The 9819-nt window shown below is 42.2% G+C and overlaps 1 long non-coding RNA gene across 1 annotated transcript; it reads right to left on the bottom strand.

Annotated features, from left to right (window-relative positions):
* Window positions 1-1721: 1721 nt before the first annotated feature.
* LOC116574538 lies at window positions 1722-6869 on the bottom strand. Its single transcript, XR_004279358.1, has 2 exons — window positions 2309-6869; window positions 1722-2247 (listed from the first exon to the last, which is right to left on the bottom strand). It is a non-coding gene; the product is annotated as an uncharacterized LOC116574538 (long non-coding RNA).
* Between the last annotated feature and the right edge of the window lie 2950 nt (window positions 6870-9819).

The raw sequence follows: 9819 nt of genomic DNA on the forward strand, positions 1-9819 counted from the left end.
CCTCTCCTAAGCAACCATGAATCGACTTTTGGTTTCTATAGATTTGCTCTTTGGGGATAATTCATATAAATGGAGAAACGGTAAGTGCTCTCTTATGTCCGGCTTCATGCACCGAATGGAATGTTTCTGAGTTCATCTGTGTTGTAGCATGGATCAGTACCATTCTTTAGTTGATGGGTATTGATGGGCATTTGGGTTATTTCCACATATGACTATTGTGAATAATACTGCTATGAACATTCATATACAAGTCTTTGTGTGGATATGTGTTTTCATTTCTCTTGGTTAGTACCTAACCAATGGAATTTTGGGATCCTGTGGTAAGTCTATGTTTAACTTTTAAAGAAACTCCTCAACTGTGTTCCACAATAGTCACACCACCAGCAATTTATAAAGGCTACCAATTTTTCCATATCCCTGTCGACACTTGGTATTGTTTTCTTTCTAATTCTAGCCATTGCAGTGGGGTGAGAAGTGGGATCTCATTGTGGTTTTGATTTGTATTTCTCCTTCGATTTTAAAGATCTTTATATTCACCCAAGGTCAACATCGAAAACTTTTTATGCCTTTTTCTGATCAAAAAAGTCAATGACTTTGAAGTCAACAACTCTGTTGCCTTGAAATGGTGGCAACTGAAAGATGTATAAAAAGCCATAGGCTACTTGTCATTAAGATTCACTCAATCAGAGAAGCCTAAGACAACGAAGCCATATAGTATGCTCAAGGCATAAGAAAAATAAATTCAAGTGAAAGAAAATGAGGAAGATTACTTTTATAATCCAGTTTTAAATCACATCATCAACAAAAAACTAAAAAGGTGGTAGAAGAAGATCAGTTTGGGATCGAGGAGAATTCAGCCCACACAGTCTAATCTACTGCTAGTCCCAGAAGGCTAGTCTGGGTCTTTCCTGGGAATGACACACTTACTTTCCATAGGTCTGTTTTCCATGTATGACTTTTATAACTAATGTTCGTTGAGCAATCCTCAGTGCCAGCAACTGACCAAGTTTGCATGTGTGTCGTGTGTATTTTTTAAATGTTCACAAGTCCATGCAGAAAATACTTTTGCTCTCCCCATGTAAGAGACGATGAAGCTGCTCTACAGGGTAACGTGAGCGAGGCCACACAGTGACCAAACCAGTGGGACCTGAGGTCCCAGCTCCTGGTTTGCACTCCTGCTGCTGAGCCTTATGGGTAACTGGCGCTTGGCCATGTGGCTCTCCAGGTGTCCTTACACATGTAGAATTAATTCCTTGTTGCCTTGTGTTTCCTTCTCTGGCTTTGTTGCATTAACAGCGTGAATGTGTTTCTCAGCCTGTTTTATCCTTTCGGCCTTGCCATCGGTGTGCAAGCCCTCTAGCCACACTAGGTGTCCAGGAAGCAACGAGGGCCTGGCTGACCCAGACTTTGGCTAAAATGAAGGTCCCATTAGACCAACTCTAACTTGGCAGCTCTCTCCCCCATTCCAGAAAGCAGGTGAGTGAGAGGCCAATTATAAAAAGAATAATTTCAAATCCATTCTAATTGGTAAAAAAATAATATTAAATGAGTGAAATCAGTGCCAACTTCTGTGACTTGTGTTCTTATTAATATAAACTTAGGCCTATCAGTGTGTCATGATATGATGGTTGAGTGTGAAAGGGGTTTTAGGAAAGTCAAAGGCTATCAATTATAGACTATAAGTGATGTATCATAAATGTGAGGCACACATACCTTTTTCTTCATTATCCCCCATTACTCTGTTGCATGCCTCGCATTTATGATGCATCCTTCTAGACTATAATAAAATTACAGTTATAATTACATGTGGATCTATTTTATGGTGTCAGGGTTTTGGTTTTTTTTTCCTCTGAGCATTAATACCCAAACCTTTGACTGAGCCAGTCACAAAATCCATCAGTTATGTACAGAACATTAAAGAAATGGCTAGACTGGATTTTCTACTGGGCTGTGACCTTCCTGCCTTAGAGGTAGCAAGGTTAACCCAATGTTACACATGTGTGATCATTTGATAATCTTTTTGAAAATGATGATAATGATTATAGGCCTTGCAGGTTGCAATTATAGAGTCCATAATGTAGTAATTAATAAAAGGAATCAAAGATCTCGTTATTACTCCTTTACGAGACAGACTGTGATATTTTTTGTATATTTTTTAGACTCTCTGCAGGTCTCATTCAGTAATTGTAAATCATGAGAGTCACAAGTATAGTACTTAGCATGGAAGTTTGCTTCAATAAAAGATGCCTACCTCAACCAAACTTCCTAGAGTGATTAAAAGAGTCATCCTAAAACCATAATAAGATACCTAGAGGTCTCTTATTAAGCACTCTCAACTCAAAGCAAGAAAAAAAAAACAGTAAGGGAAGCCTCTACAACATACAAAGTCTTACCCGAAACCTCATGTACTTCAACCAAGAGAGTTCACTTTCTCTTATTTCAGAGACCATTAGAAAAGGCTTAGCTGTGTACTCTATAGCCCACAACTCTTCAGCAAATACTTAATGTACACTAAAGGTATGCAGTTTGTTGCTAGAACCAAACTGGCAAGTGTACAGTCCCTCCCTCTAAGGGGCTGGCAATGCAGAAGGCAGGACATGCCAAGTATTCAGGCAACTATATTGGGAGGCAGAGGAAAGAGAAAAGCCACAGAATAAACATATATAAAATGACAGGGGTCAGAAAAAGGGAGAAATTCACCCAGTTAGACTAAGTATGGGAAAGCTTCATAGAAGAGGTGGCATTTGGGCTAGGGCTGGAAAGATGGCTCTGTTCCAGGCAAAAGGTAGGGCAAAAACAGAACAGCACAAAATATGGTTAGGGAACAGCAGGTAGTCATTTAGCTTCTTGGCAGTGGCGGAAGAAGAGAGAGTTAGAGCTATAATGATGTTTGGTGGCACTGATAGAAAGGTGTTGTGAGAAAATCCACCTAAGAGGTATGTACAGGTAGGAAATGCAGACCAGTGGACTCCATGGAGACTGGAATCAGAAAGTTAGACATGAAAGCTTCTACCCCGTTTTTCACCAAGCCCCACAATCTCCTATTTTTCTGCATAGTTCTTTCCGCATGTCTGTTTTATTCTCCTGCCTCTCTCTGCAGACCAGCTCAGCTGCATGAAAACTCCAGTGTGCGTCACTGGCCTGAATCATAAAATAAACAACTTTATATGACTTTTTGTTTGAGTGACATGTTTCAGGGGTAGGTTCAGCTGCAATATAAGAGCTTGTTTCTCTCGTACAATCAGTAAATCTAGAAGCACCATGTGCTGGCGTATAAGGGCCCAGGTTCCTTCTATCTCATTGCTCTGCCATGCACGCTTTCCATTCCAGGAGCCCCTCATGCTCCAGGATGCCAACCAAGCTCCAGCCATCCTGTCCACCTTTCAGCTGGCAGAAAGCAGGAAGGAGAGGAAGAGCACACTCTCCTTCTAAGAGAACATCCTGGAAGGTGCACATACCACAGCTTATTTTTTTAGTGTGGCCATGTGATATGCCATGAAAGAGTGAAAAGGATGTTATTAATAATTATACTGGGATAACAGGCATAAACGAGGACTCCTCGGGACTATGGGATAAGTCACATGGGAGTAGGTATACATATATTCCACTGGCCAGAACTTGGTCACGTGGCCACACCTATTTGTTGGGGAGGCTACACACACTGTCCTTACTCTGTGCAACTTTGTGCCCAGCTAAAACCTGGGAAAGAGCAGAATGAATATCCAATTAGTATCTCCTGCCGCATTTGACATCCAGCAAATGTCCCAGTCAGAATATGCAAGTTGTCACAGTCTGTGGACTGGACTCCTGCAGGGCAGTCTTCTCCTCTGGTCCAACCAGCTGTTGAACAGGAAGAAGGAATGAGGACAGGACTTTTGTTCTGCAAAGCTCCCCTTTGGGGGGCTGAGGAAGGGCCCTGGGCAGAGCAAGCAAACTGACTCACTTGCCAACCCCAGTAGGTTTTAGATCCATGCAGAGGGTGAGGGTAGTAAATGCTAGAGTGGAACCTCACAATCCAAGTCAGCAGGTGGGACGAGGAAACCGTCACAAGGAAAGTGTGTGGGTGGAGCTTTCCTAAAATAAGGTTAGCCTGGCTGTGCTGTGAGGGCTGATTTGGAATAAGGACAGATGGAGGGTAGAAGTCCCCTAAGCAACCCTTGCATTAGGCCAGGTGAGACTGAACTTGACTTTGAGCAGAATGTTAGAAAGTGGGGAGAAATATAAAGCTAGGTAAGTGACTATAGCAACAAGAAGGGGAAGTTAGCAGTATAATGGTGAGAGAAAAGTAAGAAAACCTATGATGAGTAGAAATTACAAATTCAAAAAAACAGTGCATTTTGGACAGTGGTATTTGATACAGGTATGACTATATCACATAGCACCGTATAATAATGTATAGTCATAACGATGCCCTCGCTCTTAAAAAAAACTCACTATACCATGTTTCAGAATGCAATGCTTTGTAATAAGTTATTTAAAATACTTTTGCTCAAAACGGTAAGACACTTTGTGTTGAGAGGTATGTATAGGCATCTGGAGGATTCTCTTAGACAAAACATCTTATTTCCCAAATAATAATTACATGAGTCTTCATTGTATCTGAAGCAAACATGTTGTCAAATGCACAGTATCATATAGCACTTAGATGTGTAGATTACACTCACACTTCTGACTGTCAGATAGAAACCATTGCTCAGGAAACCCAGGTTCAGCATTCTAAAACCTCATCAATGTGAATGTATAAAACTCTTTCAAAAAAAGTCAAGCCGTGTATTTATCTTAGAAATGCGGCTGAAGCCTTCCTATGATCAGCAAGACACTCAACATCAGTTCTAGGTAAATCATACCTATCGAGAAGTGTGAGTTTCCAATTGAGAGGCTAAAGCTGACCTGACTCTCTTTCCAAAGACCAAGAGTTGGGCCCTTGAACAGAAAATATGGATACTAGAATAAGCAGAGCGTGAAGGACATATGCAGAAATCTACAGCCATGTTTTTTTTCTCAAATAGAGAAACAATACACAACTAGTTATGCCCAGTACTAAGTTCTAAATTTAGAGAAACACATGTATGGAAACCCAAGAGGGGGCCTCTTTGGTCATTTTGAAAAACAACTGGTGGTTGAAAGTAAAATACACACAAAGAAACTTCTAGAAATCTGAGCCCCTGCATCTGACTGCTGAAGCATTCCTCCATTTCTAGTGGAGATTTTTTTCCCCCCGCATCCCTCACAGATTATTTTTGACTTAGCCAAGCAGGGAGTCTATTTTAAAGCTCCCAATTCGAAAATCATGGAAGCTTTATAACGTCCTCCACCTGCACCTCTTTTTAGGAACACAATCCTTTATTCTCTAAAGGATGAAAACCTCCAGCATATAACAACTTTGTTAAGCTGTCACTATCAATAGGGGAAAAAAAAAATAACAGTTGACAAAGAAGAAACAAATTGCATCTTCGAATAAGTTTTCTTGAAGCTGTTGTTAAAAGCTATAACCTCTGATGTTAACTAAATTTAACCCATTCTGACCCTTGTGGTGGCCCTTAACCTCTTCTTTCTTCTGCTTCCTGTGGCTGCTGGAGAAAACGGGCCCAGTCCTTGGAAAAGCGTTCTCTGTAGCACACAAAAGGCCCAGCCTTCCTGCTACCCCGCCAGGAGGCCCTGGATCGACCGAGGGGTCAGCACCTGTGCACAGAAGCAGGTGACAAGGGACTGCCTTCATCCTTCCCCAGCAAGCTGTAAGAGTGGCCAGCCTTCAGCCACCACGCTGTGGTTTCAAGCATTCAAGCCCCTGCAGTTCAGGTTTTCTTTGTGAACACAGACTTTACACAAATTAATCTATTGCTGTTCAACTGACTGTAAAATTAATAGATTTACTGTTGCAAAAAAAAAAAAAGGAAGAAAAAAGAAAAACTGAGAGCTTTCACTTCCACTTTGGTAAGGTCACGCATGCGTCCTAAGCTGCCAATAAAAAAAGCTTTGGAAATCTTTGCAGCAGAACCAAGCAACTTTCGGGGAGGGGACAGGAGCAGCCAGCGCCGTACAGTGGGACATCTTCCCGATACAGGAAGAATGTAGAACTCCCACTGGAGATGCTTCTCGACACAGTACAAATTTGTTGTATTGTGAACATTATATTGGTGGCCAGTCCTGCCTTCCTTGAAGGGCCTTGTCACTAGCAGATCTCAGGTGTTTTAAAAACATTATTGGGTTTTACTTAAAATGTGAAATGCTATTAACTTGTTTCTGTTTTGCTCTGAGTTACACAGTAGTACACATTGTATATGCTTTAGGGTTTCTTATGCTAGTTCTCTAGATTTCTTCAGGACACTCCGCAACGGTGATGGAAATCCTTTTTATTAAGGGTTTCAAAATGATGAAAGTTAACTGAATCACCCCCCAAAATTTACTACCTTCGGAAAGGTAACACACAGCTCTGTTGTCTTCCCAATGGAGACTTCTGAACCTATTTTCTGCTTCATTCAGTTGCACAAGACTTTTCACGGAAGATAAATGGACATTCCATGTAGAACTACTCTTCCATCTCACAGACATGAAAGGTTCTCAAAAAATATGTTACAATGTCATTCATTTTAGATTAATTTATTTTGCTCATTCACAACCACCAGTTGTGAGGACAGGAAGGGTTTTAACACAGATGTGGTCATCAGATGTCCTCCAGCTTCTGGAGAATTGGCACAAGCAGCCACATGCTGGATTTAGGTTGTAGAAAGAGATTCCCTCAGAACATTCCCTTTCAATGTTCTTGCGAAACATTGAAATAGGCTACTTAGGGAAAGCTAAATCTCCCAACCTAGAGTTTTCTTTTCTTTTTTTAAGATTTTGTTTATTTATTTATTTGACAGACAGAGATCACAAGTAGGCAGAGAGGCAGGCAGAGAGAGAGGAGGAAGCAGGCTCCCTGCCGAGCAGAGAGCCTGATGCGGGGCTTGATCCCAGGACTCTGGGATCATGACCTGAGCCAAAGACAGAGGCTTTAACCCACTGAGCCACCCAGGCGCCCCTTCTTTTCTTTTTTTAAAGTGTGTGGATGCTTACGTGGAATAGACTAATCACAGTTCTGCCTGAGGAAAAACAGTAGAAATTCCATAAGAAGGCTTCCAGCTTTCATGTGTTATGATAACGGACACATGGTATTAGGCTGAGGGTAACTTCAGGATGTTTTGAGAAGTTATCCCACAATCCGCCATAGCTCCCCACACACCCTGCTTTCCATGTCCCTGCTGCCAAGCTTGTAAACATAGACTAAGGTGAGCGAGCATGAACCCTCTGTCAGCTAGATTTAGTTTGGTACTGCGTAGCATCTCACATATAATAGACTGCAATTTCCCTATTTTAGCAAAACTGTCCTGATAAGAGCTTACGGTCTAATGTTGGACAGGGTATGTAAAACTAGCTATAATTCATGAACAATTAGTTGTTGAGGAATACGGTATGTGAAGCCACACAGGCTTTGACTTATCTATGTAACTTCAAAACAAACACAGGGTTTGATTAGTGTAAGATTAGCCTCTTAAAGTAACTGTTGTAGTGATTGTGGCATCATGAAGATACAACCTAGTGTTAAAAACTTTTTAAAGAAATCACCCATAGAGTAATAACTCTGTGGAACAATGAATTGTATCTCAATGAACTAGACTAAGACTATGTCTAATGGGCCTCCCTGGTCCAAAGGTGGGTAGAGGGGACTTTGGAAGCTAACAGGTAAGGGAGGGGGGAACAGAATATTTCCTTTAATCCTTCCAGAGAGAAAAACACCAATATATGCATTGTGTGAGAAACCGTGTGATTTGGGGACCAACCATGGAAATTAACATGGAATTTATTCTATGGAGGAAAATGTACAAGTTTTAGAGTCACCTGGATTTGAGTCTTACTGAGTCACATTTCTATATTTTGGAGTGGTTTTTTTGTTTGTTTGCTTTTGTTTTTGTAAATTATAGGTAGAAACAATAGCCATTGGCAAAGTTCTGTAAATTTCCAAGAGTTCTGTTCTATGCACGTATTCAACTAGTTTACAGAGGATTTGTGCCACAGTATAATACTTCCCCTAAACCAAGAAGTTGAGGCCATATATACAGGAAGGGGATCCAAAAGATCCAGTTGCCTGCTTTACTATCTTTACTCAAGGGCTTTCAAAATCCACCACAAGGGAGCTGAATCCAAGACTCTCAATGACTCTTTAAAAGCTGCCATGTCCCATCTCTGCTGGAGGTCAAAGCAGAGTTCAAAGTAAGAGATTTTTTAAAAAATGTATCTTTGAGCGCATGTCTTCTGTGTACCTTGCTCTACTCATCTCCTTCCAGGAACAGTAAAGCACCCCCTTCTTCAGATAGCTAATGACAGCCGTCTGGAAAACTGACCAGGTCATATATTTGGGATACATACGCCTCAAAGAGCAACCACCACACACATGCTGGCTGGGTAGCTCCAGCTACCAACAAGTACTTGGAGTGAATTCATTCAAATGACAGACTTACCAAATTTCAAGCCCTTAGTTTGGGTGTTAAACCTCTTCAGTTTTTCACATTGCACTAAATATCCTCACAGACTTGTAACTCCACTGCTTCACTAGCTACTTTATTCTAACAGCGTAAGGAACATTTAGCATTAAAGCACCAACTCTAGGGCTCCTGGGTGGCTCAGATGGTTAAGAGTCTGCCTTCAGCTCCAGCCGTGATCTCCAGGTCCTGGACCAAGCCCATGTCAGGCTCCCAGCTCAGCAGGGAGTCTGCTTCTCCCTCTGCCTCTCCTCCTGCTTGTGTGCTCTCTCTCTCGCTCTCAAATGAATTAAAAAAAAATAAAACAAAAACGCACCAACTCTGGTTCCACGCTGCCTGCATTCTATTCTGGATTCCGCCACTAGTTGTGTGACCTTGGGCAAATTACTGAACTTCTTCAGACTTCAGTTCCCTCATCTGTGAAACAGGGTAAGAAGCTTGTCTTGAGGACTAAATGACTAAGAGAAATAAAGCGCTTAGAAGGGTGCCTGGCAGGCACACAGGTATGTACTAGAAACACGCATCTGTAACTGTTGAGCACCCACCAATCCTACCGCATCCGCTAGTCACTCTACCCTCTATCTAAACAAACTTGTATCTTGGTATTAAAGAATAATTTGGGTGGCCTAATTCTTGCTCAACTGGTAAATGGTCAACACACAAATACTAACCTCGGACTATGGACCACATACACACAAGTCGTTTCTGAGTTGACTGCTTCACTTTTTCAACAAAATAGTCAGCACCTAATGCGCCGGACACTGGGATTCGATGAGGAAAGAGAAACTCGGGACTTCAGCTCTTAAGGCTAAACTAGCGTTTTCATCTGTAACAAAGCAGGTAAAAACTGATTCACGGGGTCATTTAAGGAGAATAAAGCTATGTGTTCAGCCGCATTATATCCGTAGATGCCGTTTCCTCCCATATGGTAAATTCTCTCGTTAGGTGGCTTAGCTGCGTCATGACTGCAGATTCCCACTGGGTCGTCCCACTGAAGACGAGGTGACAGGTCAGGTCACTGACATCAGTAGTGAGACGGAGGGCACAGCAGCCTCGCAACAGGGGTGTGCCCCCGCACGGGCAGGTGACAGCCAGGAGCACCGAGGTTTGCAACTGCCCTACTGACTCCTGACAAACCACTTCACCACCACCGGCCCGTTTTCGCCTTCGTGCAGCTGACGGCCTGTTCGAAGCTCTCCCAGTCACGACAGTTCTTGAATCTTACACGCCTGAACCCACTTCAGATCTCAGGTGGCCCCGCGCTCGGGAACCTAGGGCAGTCTTTCACTTCCTGAGTCTG

Source organism: Mustela erminea, chromosome 15 (assembly GCF_009829155.1).
Source record: "Mustela erminea isolate mMusErm1 chromosome 15, mMusErm1.Pri, whole genome shotgun sequence".
NCBI lineage: Eukaryota > Metazoa > Chordata > Mammalia > Carnivora > Mustelidae > Mustela > Mustela erminea.